General features: G+C 41.6%; 1 long non-coding RNA gene across 1 annotated transcript; it reads left to right on the top strand.

Annotated features, from left to right (window-relative positions):
• The first annotated feature begins 16,463 nt into the window (after nucleotides 1-16,463).
• LOC117461383 (uncharacterized) lies at nucleotides 16,464-18,741 on the top strand. Its single transcript, XR_004553695.2, has 3 exons — nucleotides 16,464-16,574; nucleotides 17,190-17,265; nucleotides 18,731-18,741. It is a non-coding gene; the product is annotated as an uncharacterized lncRNA (long non-coding RNA).
• Nucleotides 18,742-18,841: the final 100 nt, after the last annotated feature.

Genomic DNA, 18,841 nt, shown 5'->3' with positions numbered 1-18,841 from the left:
CTCCACCCACTGTACCCATAGAGTCCAGTAGAGGGCGGAGCCTGTATGAGATAGAACGGTGGGTTACCAGTGTCCGGGACGCGTCTATCGTTATTCCAACCCAGTTTAGATTTAACCACGCCCACTTCCGCATTACGCAAGAACGTAGCTCTACGCGATAGCGTCATAGACTTCTTCTTCGGCAGTTATAGCGGTCGCGGTAAAGTAGGATATTGAATAGTTGTTTTTTGTCTTTCCAAAGGATTTGTTGACTGAAAGTAAACGATCCTGTAATCAAAGCCATTTCGAAGAGTCCTGAGATTGTATTACTGGTGTTTTATCATCTATAAATAGCCTGTGTGTATTCTCAAATGTCGTTTTCAGGACAAACAAAAGACGTTTTAAATATCTTATCAGCTAGTGTAAGTGCAGAAATATTGAATATAACCTTGACTATTACTGTGTACTTCATTTATCTGACAGCATTATTTAATGATACTATTTTATATATATATATATATATATATATAGTGTATATATGTGAGTGTGTGTATAAATGAATGAATACATCTGTGTGTATAAATGAATAAATACATGTGTGAGTACATATAAGTGTGTGTTTATATGTTTATAAATGAATAAATGTGTATATATATATATATATAACAGTATCATTAAATAATGCTGTATGTGTATAACTGAATAAATACATGTGTGAGTACATATAAGTGTGTGTTTATATGTTTATAAATGAATAAATGTGTGTATATATATATATAAAATAGTATCATTAAATAATGCTGTCAGATAAATGAAGTACACAGTAATAGTCAAGGTTATATTCAATATTTCTGCACTTACACTAGCTGATAAGATATTTAAAACGTCTTTTGTTTCAGGAGGCGGAGGCCGAGGACCCCAGCTCTCTCTCCCTACAGTATGCTCCGTATCGTGTTGCTGTATCAGCTGATTGCTGCACGCTGCAGCTCAGCGTCTCTCTCTCTCTCTTTTTACACACAGCGGATTCGCTGCTCGTTTAACAGCCTAATATTTGTCAAACTTTCTTATGTTCTTTCTCTAACACGTAATGAAGTGTCATGGTTTTGGATTTTTGTTTTCATTTTCCACCTTTTGCTTTGAAATGTTTTCCTCCTTGTGTCTGTCTGATCCTACTCCCTGTGTTTGACTTCCTGTCGTTAGTTTCCCTCCTGTGTCTGATTGTGCCTCATTGTGTTCACCTGTTGCCTTTGTGTTTCTGCCTCCCCTGCCAGCTGTGTCTTGTCCTGTGATTACCCTTATGTGTATTTAGTCTTGTCTTCCCCTGTGCTCCATGTCTGTTCGTCGTCATTTCATGTCCCTGTCACCTATGCTTGTCCGTGTCTCCTGCCTGTTCCCGTCGTAAGTTTGTTCCTGTCTGTCGTGCACCCCGGTTTTGTTTGTGTTAATTAGTTTATTGTTTTTTTCTGCCTTCGGCTTTTGTTAATAACGCTCGCTTTTTGTTACCTCACTTATTTTAGTCCTTTTTAAACTGCACTTGGGTCCCATTTTCCAAACAACCTGACAATGAAGGCTATTAAGCGTTTTAGCTCCTATATTGTTAATATTGACCGCCATTTCCTTTATGAATTAAATCAGCCTCCCTGTCTGTGTCCTTGCGCTGTCCTCACATCCCCGGACCCCCAGACTCGGAGGAGCTGAGTGATGTCAGTATTGTCTATGAAGCAGGGTATAGAAAGTAGCCCACATTATTGAAAAGAAAATACTATTTATTTACTTTTACAAACAGTGAGTAGCTGGGCAGCTGCAGCATGTTTATTGCAGGACATGTGTTGGACACACAGACTGTGTGGTTGGACTCTGTCCCACAGGCAGGTTGCAATGTAACATCAGAGGAGACTGGGTCAATTGTACATTCTCAAACTGCACCAAGCCGATCGAATAAAACGGATTTAGGAAAATGGAGGTGTGATTACGTTAAGCTGTGTGCATATTTTTAACAATAACATAAAGGCTGTGAAAAGTGTTTCTTCTCACCTGTCCTTTTGTGACTATTTCAGACCTGCAACACAGAACACAATGAGATAATACACTTAAATCCAGACTCAAGATTAAATGAATGGTTATTGTAGGTACATGTAAAAACAATGTAGCCTCATGAAGAAGTAATATAAAAAAAATAAAGAAAAGTCTGTAATCAAGGTTGTGAATTGACAAGAAAAAAATACAATGTTTTCTTAAATGTACCCAATAAAAAACTAATGTTCCAGTTCTTTTCTCAGAGATTTGAGAGTTTGAATGTCAAAGAATATTCAAGTTATTTTATCTTACTATCACCACATTCACACAGAATTGTACACTCCTCTACTGGCAGTGTCATTTTTTATAAACCTACAGTCCTTATACACGGTTGTCTTAAAAATTGCAAATCCCTAATTCGTAAAAAAGGATATGTTAAGATATGGCTCGTTGTAAGCTTTGATGACTTATTGTTACACTTATTTGCATTTTCCTGCTAGTAAATGAAAGTTGAATGAGCAACCAGGCCTCCAGACGCTCACCCTGCAGCCTCATCAGCCTCCTCCGGCTTCACAGACTTCCCTCCGTCCCTCAGGAACCGGACAATATCCCGGAAAGTCTGCAAAGGACTAATGGTTAGAATAATGTCATGTTTCCAAAGAAGCATGTAGGAGCCGAGATCTTCCTCACAGCTTGCTCATGTACTGGATCCCATGCTTTGTCAAATTGACTTATGTATTATTGGTAAGCAGGGGCAAGGCGTGATGAGATTAGACTACATGAAGATCACTTCCTTAAATATCTATTTTGAGTTTCCCTCAACAAAATAAAAATCATGTTAAAGGAATCAGACATAAATATGCTCCTTTCTGGAAGCTTAGATATATACATATGTAAATCTGAGCGGAGCGACTCCCGGCGTCTCACCTGAAGTGGGACTGCCTGCTAATTGGTCTTTTCATTCAAAATCATTTTATATATATTTTTTGTTTCATAGTTTATTAGATTGTATTGTAGTTATTAATGTTTTCTTATTGTTATTTTTTTATAGTTGTATTTATTTCAAAGTTTTTAAATATTTGATTGTAGTTATTCTTTAAATATTGTTTATTTTATATGTTGTAAAATGTTGGATTATTATCTTTTTTTTTATCTCCTTGTGTACCATGAAATCTCATATACAATACACATACTGTATACTGCATGTGTGCAAAAAATGCCTTAAACTGCACCCTGGGAAAGAAAAGTGCAGAAATTCCTTATTTCAGGGTTGAGTGAAGCAGACTGGACCCAAATGCAGATTTCACAGAAAAATACCTTTATTCCAAGGTTAAATTGACAAAACAGAACACTACCACGTGAACACAGTCCAAGACAAACAAGGAACTAACAATGGCAGACAGAAAAACCAGAACTAAAATACACACAAGACTAATCAAAGAATCAAGAGACAGGTGAGGAGGGAGGAGAAAACACAGGGGCACAAGGTGAACACAATGGGGTAATCAGACAGGATGGAACACAGACAGAAAGCAACAGGCAAGACAGGGGGTGAACACTTTTCAAAATAAAACAGGAAACCAAAGACAGAAAAAGACAAACAAAACAGACAGATCGTGACAGGAGGGGGACTCGGGCGGACGGCCCAGGGGCAAGGCAGAGTTCATGGTGGGGGTCTCAGGCGGACGGCCCGGAGGCAAGGCAGAGTTCAAAAAGGGGCGAAGGCCACAGCGGGCGAACTCAGGGGGCCAGGCATGAGGGCGAAGGCAGCGGCTGGAAGAGTCGGGGGCCGGGCCCGAGGGCGATCGCCGCGGCCGGGAAAGTCAGGGGGCCGGGCTCAAGGGCAAAGGCTGCGGCTGGGGAACTCAGGGGAACGGGCATAAGGATGGCAAGAAGGCGGCGAAGGGACAGCTCCGGAGGACGGGCAGGAAGGCAGTGCCGGGACAGCTCTGGAGGACGGGCAGGAAGACGGCGTAGGCCGCGATGGGACCCCTCCATTGTCAGCTGGATCGCCAGAGCACTGGGATCGAGAGCAGGAGCTGGTGGAACCCCTGGCGGGTCAGACGTAGATGAGACCCTGGACGGAACATGGGCTGGTGTCAGTGGGACCCCCTTCGGAGCAAGGGCTGGTGTCGACTGGACCCCAAACAGGTGAGGGAATGCTCCGGTTTTAGGACAAAATTAACATGGGATCACTCCGGTCATTGTACGTACTTCGTCCCACTGGAATATTAACGGTCAGATTGAATACAACATCGACCCAATTTCTCCAGTCAATGACGGGAAAGTGACAAAACACTGTTTCACACATTTAAAAACACTTAAACAATTAAACAATGTTTACCCATGATTCAGGCACCTGCCCTGGCTTGTAAAATGTGGTGATGCGCCCTGGAGGTATCAGACTATTTAAAACATGTATACCCAGGATTCAATCCCTTTTCCTGGCTTGTAAAGTGCTGTGAAGCAGCCTGTTCTCTGGGTGCAGTCTGGGTGCAAGAGCCATGCGCTGCAAGGAGATCTCTGGGTGTGCTCTGTGGCTCTCACAGCCTGCTTCTTTCTGGCTGCTCTCTCCCTGTATTCACAGCACTTTCCCCCAGCTTTCAAACACTTATTGCTGGGTATGGAAGCCTTGTGCATCACCCTGGAGCTCTGCCTAGGTGCCTTTGAGTGTGAGACCCTGCTAACAGCAGTGATTGTTGGACACTTTCTTTGCTTTACCCCGGTTCTATCACTCTTTCCTCCTTTGACCATAAAACGTGTTTCCTGCTGGGGTACTGCCTGGTTCCAGGGCACCCCAAACCCTCTCATGGTCGGGGCACCATGAATTGATGCATCGGACCCAATGTTGCCATCACCAGCCCCGCGTTGGTGAGGAGGTGGGACCATTTAACCCGGTGGTAACCCAAGTCCTCCCTTGGTCTGTGTACCAGGCATTGAAGCATCGGACCCATTGTTGCAATCACCGGTTACGCTAACGCATATAAACGGAGAAACATAAAGAATTTAAATACCATTAACTGTGTCTGTTTCAGTAAGGATGTCGTCCGAATGCCCGGTGTGCAGACTCTTCTATCTGGCTTTGAACAAGCACCTTAAGCACAAACATGCAGTGTGGAACTTGGAGGAAAGAGGCATCATTCTTAAAATGGCCAGTGGCAGAATAAATGTTCGGACCAAACCCTTTCCCATCACAGGGTGTTCGTATGCTGGGAAGAAACTAGACCGTCATGTAACTCATGACCACCCTAAGTTCTCCCGAGATGAAGCACATCAGGTCCTGGCAAGGCTGAAGCATAGTGTGGCCCTGCAATTGCTCCATGACCTCAGACAGACTAATCCCATCATTAGAATGGCTACATCATTGGATATAGACAATGAGGAGGAATACCCGGTGCCCCCTCCACCCTTCTCCCCACATACTGAGTGTGACGAAGAGCACTGCATACAATGTGGCATTGAGGGCTCAGAAGGATGCCCTCATTGATGAGGTGAAGACCCTGCACTCCAGGCTGAAAAAGGGTGCCACTGCTGCTGTGCTTGAGGAAGAGGAAGAATGTATACGATTTAAGGACCTGGCAATCTCAAGTACCTCCGGCATAAACACAGTAGCCTCCGGTAGTGAGACCCCTCTCAGGATCCCGGTCAAGACTCTCATGCGGTCCCCAGCAGCCTCCGGTAGTGAGACCCCTCTCAAGACCCCGGTCAAGACTGTCATGCGGTCCCCAGCAGCCTCCGGTAGTGAGACCCGTGTATGCCAGAAGACCCGTGCGTCCGTCTACAATAAGCTGAAAGCTAATCTGGCTAAGGACTGGCCCTCTCCTCACTAGTCCACTGGGAAGGGACGGGGGAATACCATGCGTGAAATCACGTTGCCTCAAAGCATGGAGACGTACATTCAGACATACAGGGATCATTGTGAGGGTGTCGCATCGACAGTAAAACAGAAAGAAAATTATCTGTCCAAGGTCAGCCGGATAAAGAACTTCCTCGTATTCATGGCCCATGGTGTTAACCGGCTTTCAGATTGGCTGTTCCTAAAAGACACGAAGAGGGTCCGTGGCTGGAGCGAGTATATTGTAAAGTCGGGCCGGGCAGTCACAACATCGCTGTTGTTCCTGAAGAATGTGAACCATTTCCTGAGGTCCTGAGTCAAAGCTCCGGGGGTTCAGGCTCATCCAGTCTGATATGACTCACATCATCAGAGAGGTGAAAGCCAACATGAACGACTTGAAAAAGTCTGTCACTGTCCACCAGTTTAAGGTGAAGAGGAACAAGCTGGATCGTCTGCCGAGTCAGGCAGAGCTTCTCGCCGCCATGGCGGCGAGAAGCGCATCCCTGATCTCCTTGACCTGATGGCTTGCAATCCGACCTCAATCACCCAGTACCTGCTATATGGCTATCTAATGGCGCGTTTCCACTGCAGCGGGTAGCTCGCTTTAAGCGTGCAGAGCCGTGCGGGCCCCGTTTTTGGTTGTGTTTCCACTTGGCCTAGTACCGGCTACCAGGTCCTAATTCACAGTTTTTCTGGCCCCATAAAATGTATATAACCTTGAAGATTCCCAGGGGTTGATACAGTGCCAGGTATCAGACTATTTAAACCAAGTTTACCCAGGATTCAGACACCTTCCCTGGCTTGTAAAATGTGGTGATGCGCCCTGGAGGTATCACACTATTTTAAACAACTTTCCCCCGCCTTTCAAACACTTATTCCTGGGTTTTAGCCTGTCATTTTGCACGATATGATTTAACATTGAACCTCTCCTGGAAATGGACATATTCTGTGCATTTCCAGGAGAGGTTCAATGTTAAATGATATTGTGCAAAATGACAGGCTAAAACTCTCTTCCAGACGTTTAAAAACACTTTTCCCGACCATTTAAACATTATTTCTGGCTTGTAAAGTGCAGTGATGAGCCCTGGTAGTATCAGAATATTTAAAGGGTTACCAGGAGCATGAGAATATCCTCCACAGAAGGGGGGGTGGTGGTGCCGTGAAGAAGGCCGAATATGGATGCTGATGGGCTGACAGAAAAGCACCACAAAATCCACCACCTTTAAGTGTTACCAGGGGCATGAGGTTCTGTTGGGTGTGATGATCTGGGTTTAGTCCGTGGGGGAGTGCTTAAGTCCGGGGGCCCGGGGACTCACGGTGTGCAAGGTTATGGAGGTGTCCATGTCAGAGACACATGCTGGAGGTCATTAGTCCGTCCTTTGGGGCTCTTTGAGGGGCCACTGAGAGGTGCAATTACTGGTCTCTCTCCTGGAGGTGTTAAATAACCTGAGTCCCCATTTCAGGGACACATGCTGGAGGTCTCTCTCCCGAGAGTGGACGTCCATTGCCTCTAAATATAGGTAAAATTAGGTCTGTCACTTTGGGTAACCACAGCACTGTCAGACGTCTCCCGAGAGTGGACATCCATTGTCTCTAAATTGGGACAGGACATGGTGTTGGCAGGAAACCCGGCGGAGTACGTGTTATTCATGCATATTTGACTAATCACTCCCCCCTCAAATGGAAATATGCGTTTACATAAATGGTGACCAAACCATTTGAGACCCACTGGGATAACTTAGACTAAGTTAACTATCTAAACACTCAGCGAGTCCTTTACCTCACCTGAGCTGAGGTTATCAGTCTCTCAGTCTGACAGCAGAGGACTCTCCCCACACCTTGTTGACAGCTCCTTATATCCGTTAGCGCAGCTAGCTAGCACCAGATGCTAACAACAACAATACACGCAACCGGTGCACGTGCTTTATCTCACTCGCTCGCGCCACACATAACACACACCCTCCCGAGCTTGAATGACACACAGAGACCAATCGAGGGTATTAGTATGATCTGTATGAAAGTGGCCATGTCGGCAGGCCACATCATGTAGACAGCCAGTCACCCTCTGTGAGGCAGAGTCAGACCCACATTTGCGCAGCGTTGCGTTCACAATACATACATACAAAAAAAAAAGTCCTCAGGCTAGCAGGCCAGGCCATCGGGAAACCTCCCGGTCCTCCCGATGGCCAGTCCGGGCCTGATAGACCACCCAAATACTGTGCAAGCTTTTTTGATGACTTCACTGAACTGCTGTCTATAGTGTGTATTGACTTTGACCGTCTAGTCATTGTTGGTGATTTTAACATCCATGTTGACAACCCCCAGGACAGAGGGGCTAAAGAACTGTTTTGTGTTCTTGATAGCTATGGACTGACTCAGCATGTGACGGAGCCCACGCACAATAAGGGGCACACACTGGACTTAATTATCTCAAAGGGTCTGAATATCTCTAAGGTTGTGGTGACTGATGTTGCACTCTCTGACCATTCCTGTGTTTTCTTTGAGAGCTCTATTTCTGTTCACACAAGTGTTCAAAAAGAGGTAACCACAAAGCGATGTTTAACTGAAAATACTAGGGAAATGTTTACTCAGAATTTTTCTTCCACACTTGCCCCTGCTAACATCTCAGTAAATGAGCTAGTAGATCATTTTAATTCAAAAATTAAAAATGTTATAGATGCCATTGCTCCAACTAAGGTAAAGGAAGTGTCTGGGAAGAAAATATCTCCATGGAGAAAGGCCCTGACCTTGAGAGCAGAAAAAAGAGTGTCGAAAAGCTGAACGTAAGTAGCGAAAAACAAATCTCCGGGTTCACTTTGAAATCTATAAAGAGAGACTTAGCATTTATAATTTGGAATTGAAAAACGCACGACAGTCTTTCTTCTCTGACATCATTACCAAAAACAAAAACAATGCACGTGCCTTGTTTGCTACCGTCGACAGACTAACTAACCCCCCAGTGTCAGTAGCCTCTGCATTTCTATCCACCAGGGCATGCAATGATTTTGCCTCCTTTTTCACTGACAAAATTCAGAAAATCAGACAAGGAGTCAGTGCCTCTGCATCAGGTACAGCAAATGTGTTGTCCCTATGTCCACCTAATATCAATTCAAACACCATGACACAATTCCATCCGATTAATGATAAAAACCTGGAGGACATTATTCAACTTCTGAAATCCTCCTCCTGCTGCCTTGATATTATTCCAACAGGATTTTTCAAAGATGTTTTTCGTTGCATGGCCTCAGATCTACTTCATATAGTAAGCTCTCTTCACTCAGGTATTTTTCCATAGGCCCTGAAAACTGCAGTCATTAAACCGCTCTTAAAAAAGAATAATCTAGATGCTTCAGTAATGAACAATTACAGGCCCATGTCAAACCTGCCATTTCTAGGTAAAATCATTGAAAAAGTTGTTTTTCAACAGTTGAGTAATTTCTTGCATTTAAATAGTTGTTTCGATATGTTCCAATCAGGCTTTCGTCCAAACCACAGCACTGAGACTGCTCTTGTAAAGGTCTTTAATGACATCCACTTAAACACAGACAGTGGCAGAACTTCAGTGTTAGTATTATTAGATCTCAGTGCTGCGTTTGACACTGTTGACCACAACATATTACTAGACCGACTGGAAAACTGGGTGGGAGTTTCGGAAACAGTTCTAAATTGGTTTGAATCCTACTTAAAGGACAGAAACAACTGTTTCTATAGGTAAATACACATCTGAGTTGACAAATATGACATGTGGGGTACCTCAAGGCTCCATCTTGGGGCCTCTTCTCTTTAACGTCTACATGTACATGCTACCACTGGCTCAGATAATGAAAAACAACAAAATAAGTTACCATAGCTATGCGGATGACACACAAATGTACGTAACAATTTCACCAGGAGACTATGCTCCAATTCAAACACTGAGTAAGTGCATTGAACAAATCAATGACTGGATGTGTCAGAACTTTCTCCAATTAAACAAAGATAAAACTGAGGTAATGCTTTTTGGAGCCAAGGCAGAACGTATAAAAGTTGCACTGCAATGTTAAAAACAACAGATAAAGCCAGAAATCTAGGTGTAGTCATGGACTCTGACCTGAGTTTCAACAGTCACATTAAAACAGTTACTAAATCAGCCTACTATCACCTAAAGAATATATCTAGGATTAAAAGACTAATGTCGCAGCAGGATTTGGAAAAACTTGTCCATGCTGTTATCTTCAGTAGACTGGACTACTGTAATGGTGTCTTTTCAGGTCTCACTAAAAAATCTATTAGAAAGCTGCAGCTGATTCAGAACGCTGCTGCTCGAGTCCTCATAACACTAAGAAAGTGGATCACATCACTCCAGTTCTGAAGTCTTTACACTGGCTTCCTGTGTGTCAAAGAATAGATTTCAAAATACTGCTGCTGGTTTATAAAGCACTGAATGGTTTAGGCCCAAAATAAATTTCTGACCTCTTGCCAAATTATGAACCATCCAGATCTCTCAGGTCCTCAGGGACTGGTCAGCTTTCTGTCCCCAGAGTCTGAACTAAACATGGAGAAGCAGCATTCAGTTATTATGCTCCAAATATCTGGAACAAACTCCCAGAAAACTGCAGATCCGCTGCAACTCTTACTACTTTTAAACCCAGACTAAAGACTTAGTGCCGCTGCTTTTAATTGAACTATTCACATCTTAAACTGCACTGTAACTTTTATCCATGTATTTTTTCTTTTAATGTTTATTTTATTATCTTTTCTTTTTAATGACTGATTTTAAATGCCATTTTCTTAATGTCTTTCATTTTTGTAAAACACTTTGAATTGCCTTGTGTTGAAAGGTGCTATATAAATACAATTGCCTTGCCTTGCCAATGACAGAGAAGAGACTGTGAAGTTTGGCTGTACTCAGCATTGAATCAAAATGCACTAAAGCTTTGGATCTAAGTTTGTGAGGCGTTTTGCTGTAGAAGATGGTAATCGCCACCATACCTGCCAACCCTACCGATTTGGGCGGTAGTCTACCGCTTTTGACATGTTTCTACCGCCTACCGACTTAGCTGACTTTCCCTACCGATTTTCAATCTTCCCAAACTATAACAAATAAAAATGACACTACATAGACACTGGACTCGACTTTTGGCAGACACCGTTTGCAGCGTGTCTGTGATCGCGTCATACAAACAGTCCTCTGTGTTTCTGAAAGAGAAACAACGTGCAGACCGGGGGTAACGCTGCCTTTCCTCTGCACCCCCGGGGCTGATGGGTAATCACTCCCAAATGAGACGAGGCATTTGAGTCCTGCAGGGTTTCCCCCGTTAATATCAGTGTCTCGAAACACATGTTGGCGACTGAAAGACATCGGTGTTTGGTGTCCTCCTGAAGCATCCTTCACCTGCAGGGTCTCAGCTGGAAGAGGACCACACACACACACAACACACACACACACATTACCATGTCAGGCTTTGGGATATTTGTCTCCCGTTCTTTGACTTTTGGGACATTTTACGAACCAAACATGTCGTTGACGTCACTGTTTAGTGAACTACAGCAATCTGAAAGCCTGTACATTATTTATATCACACTTTAAGTGTAGACAAATGCAGGAAATTACTTTTTAATGCAGTATTTTCTGATTTATGATGCAACACAAAGATATATCGCTCTGTGCAAACCTTTGACTAATATGTCAACAACATGAAACAAGAATATGAACCTGGCTTTATCCAATGTTCACACAAGAGTTCTACATCCTGACACATCCTTCATCTACACCGTCTCAACTGAAAGAGGACCAGACACACATTCAAAATATAATAAAACGTGGAGACTTTGGGATATTTATCTCCCATTATTTAACTTTTCGGGCATTTTACAGACCAGACATGTCGTTGATGTCACTGTTTACTAAACTACCACTTTTTCTGAAAAATGCATAAAATGATGCAATATATGTATGTATATATATATATATGTAATTACTGGGGTTCCATTTCTTCTGATTACCTCATTTGGGCGTGCACATTTGCCGCGCGCAAACCTACCTCTTTTGGATTTGGAAAGGTTGGCATGTATGCGCCACATTCAGCTGTTATAGGCAAGCCAATTTTGTGCTCTGCTCACGGATGACTCGATGAGCATAAAAAAACTGTTAAGATGATGACCTTACGTGATTAAATATATTTTTTTCTTTGTGGGGGTCAGGGTTAGGGTTATCATATTTAAAATATTATTTGTCAAAATCTGAATTTTTAAATAACTACTAAATATATTTGTAAAACAAATGTAGTAAAAGTACAACATTAACTTACTAATGTAGTAGAGTAGAAGTATAAAGTGAAAATACTTGGGTAAAGTACAAGTATCTCAAATAAGTACTTTCAACAACGTCTAATAACACTAAGACCTTAGGCATAAGTCCCATATGTCATTTTCATTAGACATGAATTGAGGATAAATTGAATGATAAAATGTTGACTAACAATTTGTCATCATGCACAAAGAAAAGATTACATTTTAAGGTTTGTTTTTTGTGTAAATTGTCTAACAACATACTACAACATCATTAATATTATTGACTTTGTTCCCATTTCTGTTGCTTTGATTCTGGTCCTTCTGGTGCACAACATGTTACAAATATTCTTTAATCAATCAATCAATCAATCAATGTTTATTTATATAGCCCAATATCACAAATGTTTTAAGAAAAAGAAATCTTCATCAAAAGTTCTAACAGATGTTAATATTAGAATAATAAGGGTTAAAGCATTTATACTGTCCTACTGTTCCATTTCTCCAACACACTTTTACATTTTAGGAAATATTATTGTTTGCTTTTTTTTGCTGAAAACAAGAAGAAGATGTGTCTGGTCGTCACCATGATTTATTTTTAACCGGCGCCACAGTTAGTGCGCACATTCTCTTAGTGGCCAAGCAGTGGTACTACAACTTCTGGATCAGTCCGTGACGTCATTTGGCCCAAAAATACTTTTTTACATTGACTTACATTGGGAAAGAGCCGTCTGAAATATAGCGGATATTTTTTTGCTTGCTAAATCAACTATCAAGTATGAACACTTTGATATCCCTTATTTAAATGATAATGTCCTGAAAAGTTGCGAGTTAAAATCTCAGGCTTAAAGGTGGGGTATGTAATTTATTTCAGAAACACTTTTTGTTATATTCCATGGAATGCTCTTAACATTCCGATAGCAATAAATATAGTAAACGCTTTGACAATAAATACATAAACATTTTTAATCTGTGGAAGCCGTAGCACTGTAAAAAGCACGACCAATCATTTTAGCTGGCCCGGATGAAATAACTGGATGGCCTACCTGCATGTCAGCCTTCCATCTGTGCACAAACTTATCTCATGCCCTCATTGGTCATGTGTGCGTTCGTGTGTTGGAGGAGGGGCTCTGTGAGGAAGTGGCAGATTTGTTCTGGTTGTGTATTTTCAAATTCTAGCGCACTCAAGCTGGTTTCTCCAAAATTACCTACCCCACCTTTAAGTCCCTTGTCCATTAATTTGACTGAGCCCTACAAGCCATGATATTGCGGGTTAGAGGCGGGGCTTTAGGAAAACACAAGTGCGCACATTCTTTGATCCCAGACCCAAGTATTTTTTGTAATGAAGAGTCAGGCCAATTTGGCTTCAACAGGGCCCGCCTCCGATGCTGTATCCAGTTCTCTTTTTACATCCATGGTGGAGACTTCAGAAGTGACTGATTAACCAAAATGAAAACCGCAACTTTATGTTTATAGTATACTATTGGCTTTTGTACAACACTAGGGAGCTTTAGATGTTCTTGTAGGTGGCTTTTGTTAGCTCTCAACAGCCTCATGATAGCTGTTTCCAGTCTTTATGCTAATCTGAGTTAAACTAAGGCTGCAGCCACACAAGGACGAAAACGGCTAAACGCATAGGATTAACGCAAACGCAATCACAAAAAAACTTCCGTCCACACGCAATAGTTATCTGGATAGTGTCTGTCCACACGAGACCGCTCCGTTTAGCTCCAACCGCTGGAGAAGCTGCAGTACCAACACACTCTCACTCCCTAAGCGTCCAATAGCGACGTTTAGTCAGTGTCCGTGGCGTCCAATTGTGACGCTCCTAGGCTCCTTCAGCGTCATAAATGGACGCAAATAGCTTTCAACTGATTGCAATGTATTCCCATCTGCGTCGGGATTTGACGCTCATGGAAGCACGGCATTCGTTTAGTAAGTACTCCTCTTACTGTCGATTGATTTTACAGTGATATCTGCACTACTCATCGACTAAAAAACACCAGATTATCCTTGTTAATTACACAACATTGATTGGTTTAAATTGTGTGCAATGCTTTTGTATTTTTCCCCTTCGATTCGGAAAAACAAATATTTTTTCGTAGTAAAGGATGGCAGAAGACACTACACTACCCAGAATCCCCAGCTATCGTTTGGACTACACCATGTGCTCTGTTTGACAAACCCCGTTTTTTTCACCATTCATTCCAATGGCTGGCGTCTATGTCACATGATCTTCAAATTTCTCCCTGCAGAAAAAGAAAACATGGCCGAACTTCGTTTTATTCTCGGTGGAAAATGCCTATTTTAAAGTTAGTTTGGCCATTAAAATGCGTTTTGATGTCATTTGATGCGAGAAATAAGAGTTGTTATTTCAGATTATGTGTGCAGTGGATGTACATCAGGGGTACCCACACTTTTTGGGCCGGTGGGCTACTTTTGAAATGACCAGCTCACCGAGGTCTACCAACCAAAAATAAAATCCCAAATTGCAAGGAGCTGAATAACACGTGTTATGTATACATGGGATAACTACAACAACTCTATTTGGGTTCTTGAACAGAAACAAATACATGAATACATAAAACTAAAATGGCATGTTAACCTCTCTCTATTTCTCTCTCTCTCTGTTAAGAAACACATAACAAGCAGGCTAAGAAACCACTCTCCATGTCCTGAAATCTTAAACATAAAACACAAATATAAGTACAAGGAATACAATAAACGAGTAGAACAGTCAACTTAGACACCAGACTCAAATGGGTCCTATGAACAGTCTCTCAAAGTTATAATGAAATATACATAGGTCCAATATAGTCTCTCTCTCTCTCTCTCTCTCTCTCTCTCTCTCTCTCTCTCTCTCTCTCTCTCTCTCTCTCTCTCTCTCTCTCTCTCTCTCTCTCTCTCTCTCTCTCTCTCTCTCTCTCTCTCCTCTCTCTCTCTCTCTCTCTCTCTCTCTCTCTCTCTCTCTCTCTCTCTCTCTCTCTCTATAGATCTAGATCGGCATGAAAGCACATTATGCAATCTGCACATTATCCCGCTTGTTTTTGAGGAGCTTTTTGATTACAGATTTGAAAACATCGTTGCTTGCACAATGTGCACAAAGTAGCACGATTGCTGCAGCCTAGCAGCTGATCTCAGAGCACGCTCCCCTCTCCTGCAGGGGGGCGTGGTCAGCTGCAGGCTGCAGCTCACAGAATCAGCCCCCTGCAAAAACAGCGCTGGAAAGAGCAATTGGAGCGAAATGAGGCATCACTACCCGGCACTTGACTGATGTTATATCGCTTTGCATTCTGGGTTAACAGACTTTTCTGTCAATCAAGTAAACTCCTGAATTAAGTGGCAGGGAGTGTAACTGTTTAATGGTGTTATCTTTATTGCTACCCCCTTCCCCGTCAATGTATAGTGTTGGTCCACGGCGCAAACATATTAGTTTAACAAAATCCGCATCTAAAGATACGTTATTTTCCCCTGTGCAATTCCAGTCTCACATCTCAGAGCACATCGTCATTAACAAATACCGGAAACAGACCGAAAACATTTATAATAATGATAAAAAAAAAAATAATAATAATACTTTATTCCGAGTGTGCTTGCTTTTCTCTTTGAAAGTCATCACATAACGGCATTGTAATACACGGTTCGGCTGCATTACATATCTGCCGTAGTTCTGTATTTATAGAGCCCTGATGAGAAGACCTCTAGACAAACATGAGGAACTGAAAACGTGACGTGGATCATACATTTTATATTTGATCCAATTGGTAGATAGGCTGTCTTTACACCATAAAGGTGCACAGCTGATATAAAGGGACACCTGGTGGTTAAAGCATGTTATTGAATTTAATTATTAGATATTAATACGATCCCTATAAAGTATATTCATTACTCGTTATTCTCTACTAATAGTTAATTAAAGACTGTATATAATGACTATTTTGCACATCCCTTTCAAGATTTCAAGATGTTCTAAGGTTTATTGACATATCAAACTACACAACTGATGTGTATATATATATATAAATATTTTGAATGCAGGACTTTAACGGTAACAGAGTTTTCCTACACTCTGCTACTTCTACTTTTACTGAGTACTTTTCCCACACAGCATCATATAAACATATATTTATCTTGCATTTGTAGCTATGAGACAATATATATATAATATATAATATATATATGTCAATGTGATAAACTAAAACCTAGTTAAATGAAACTGTTGTTCATCAGTGTGTCGTTAGATAACTACTGGAACCTTGATCTAATGACTAGAACTGGTTCATGTGCATGGGAGTATACTACATGGTATTCAGTGATTGGATGCTGATCATGATTATTGATTGACTTTGGGGGAAGATATCAGACAAATAGCTCAGCTTTAAGGGTTTTTATCTACAGACACTTCTTGAAGTTCTGAGATCAAGTAACTTTGACTCAGTTATTTTGTTGGGACAAAACCTCACCGGGAATCAGGGTAAGCATTTCAATTCTCATTCCTACTAGTTTATTTAAAAATCTTGTATGTTTCAAACATTTTGTATTAAGAAGTATTATTTCCAAACTGGACTACTGTAATGCACTTTTTAGTGACCACCCGAAAAAACGACTGACAGACTTCAGCTCAACCAAAACTCTGCAGCTCTGCGGATAACCAGAACTAAGAAGAGAGAACACATTAGTCCAGTTTTAGCCGCTCTACTTGCTTCCTGTTTACTTTAGGATTGATTTTAAGGTCAACCTCCTGACATAGAAGGCCCTTAATGGGCAAGGACCTAGCTATATTGCTAACTCCCTTGTCAGCCACAAGCCGTCAAGAACACTGCGTTCCTCTGCTGCTGGTTTGTTAGAGGTTCCCAGAAACAGCCGCAAAAAGACGTTTGGTGATGCAGCTTTCGTTAATTATGCCCCAAAGCTATGGAACAAAATACCTAGAGACATCAGGGATACCTGCTCAGTGGAAGTCTTTGAAAAAAAAACTCAAAGCTATTTCAATACACTTGGATCTGATTTTCATTTCTTAAATGATGGCTTTCAGAAATAACAGAAAATGTGTTTTATGTTAAATATGTTCTATTAATGACTATCCTAGGTCTCATCCAGAATGAAGAAACTCAGTGTTTTCCTTCTCATGATCCTCATGGAGACGTGCTCTGCCTCCACTTATCGTGAGTATGAATCGTTTGTTTATGACGTCCCATAACAGGGAAGTGAATGTAAGGCTGTCCATTAGCAAGAAAAGCAGGTTTATACAAAGTAAGTTTAATTGTCTAGATCAGAGGTTCCCAACCTTTTTCGTCTCGTTTACCTCTTGAGCTGCTCTCCATTCTATAAGAGCCCCCTCACTCATCTGTGATGATGCGCCTACATTTCTTTTCAAACCCTTTTCTAGTTGAATTTAACCAAACTGCTCCTTAGTTGATAAGTCACCCTTAATACAAATGCATTTAATCTTGACCTTTACACTTATTATAGCAGTTTCAACATCTTTTGTTAAGACTAGAGCTTTTATTGAGATGCTCGACCTTGCTTATCTTTCGTAAACGTTGACAACCCCTGGTTGGGAACCACTGGTCTAGATTATAGCTTTAACTCCAAAAGAAAATAATTATGCAATGCATAAAATATTGTAATCTCACTGCTCACATTAGATATATACTATAGCCTCATCCCAATACCCCTCCTCGACTCCTCCTTTCCCTCACTCGCGTTCCTTCCTTGCATCTTAGCTCCGCCTCCGTAAGATGCGAGCGAGAGACACGAGGAGGTGACGCGAGGACAGAGGAGTCCTCAGGTATTAATTGGGACGTCCTCGTTCACTCAAACGTCACTCTTAAACGACGCATGTTAATGATGACATGTGCACAGCTGTATCCCCTCTCATCGGGCTTAACTGAATAACCCCTTAGAACCGGCCCATTTGTTGATTAAATATGTATTTAAATGAATGAATCTTTCTCTTGTTAGTCAAGGAATTCAATGTATGATGGTTGGTCCTGCTTTTGTGTTCTGTTTTAGTGTAAAATGTAGCCTACATTTAAATTAAAATATAATTATAGTATATATAATATGTGAAGCCTTTTAGAAATGAATTGCACATAATAATTCCCACGGAGCTGTGAGCACTTATACATTTATGTGACGCATTTCCACTCATCTTCCAGTTGTCGGTTTTCCTCTGTTGAAATCGACCAGCTGTGAAGGTGGGGGCGGGGCTTTTATACGCGAGTGGTGAAAACACTTCCGCGTAGTCTGCTCGTGTGTATCCTCCATCAGCATGTGTTCAGCGTTTGGAAATAAAACATTGCATAGACATTAAAACACTGATAAACATCTTTATCAAGTTGGCAACACGTGCACGCTGAGGCAACATGCTGCAAATTCAGAAAGCGCAACCCAGCTCACAATGGAATAGTTTTGAATGATCCCCGTTCTAATATCAAGTCATCATTTACTTTCTGAGAAACGTGCAGCATTTCTCTGTATGTAATTTGTGTTTTTTCTATTTTCTGTTTTCTTTAGTTGTTGTGCGTTGAATATTCAGGACCAGTTATCTGTTGGAACACTAATGTAGCTCAAACCATTTTCCAATGTGTGTATTATAATTATATATTCAACTGTCTCTTTTTCTAGAAAACGTGGCGTTTAAATTACGTGTTTGGATCTGCCATCAACGCTATTGATGGAAACCGGGAAAATAGGTTCCTTTATGGATCGTGCAGCCACACTGATACAGAAAGCAAC

Source organism: Pseudochaenichthys georgianus, chromosome 16 (genome assembly GCF_902827115.2).
Source record: "Pseudochaenichthys georgianus chromosome 16, fPseGeo1.2, whole genome shotgun sequence".
Lineage (NCBI taxonomy): Eukaryota > Metazoa > Chordata > Actinopteri > Perciformes > Channichthyidae > Pseudochaenichthys > Pseudochaenichthys georgianus.
The sequence above is the reverse complement of the archived record's forward strand: the minus strand, read 5'-3'. Positions and strand labels throughout refer to the sequence as shown.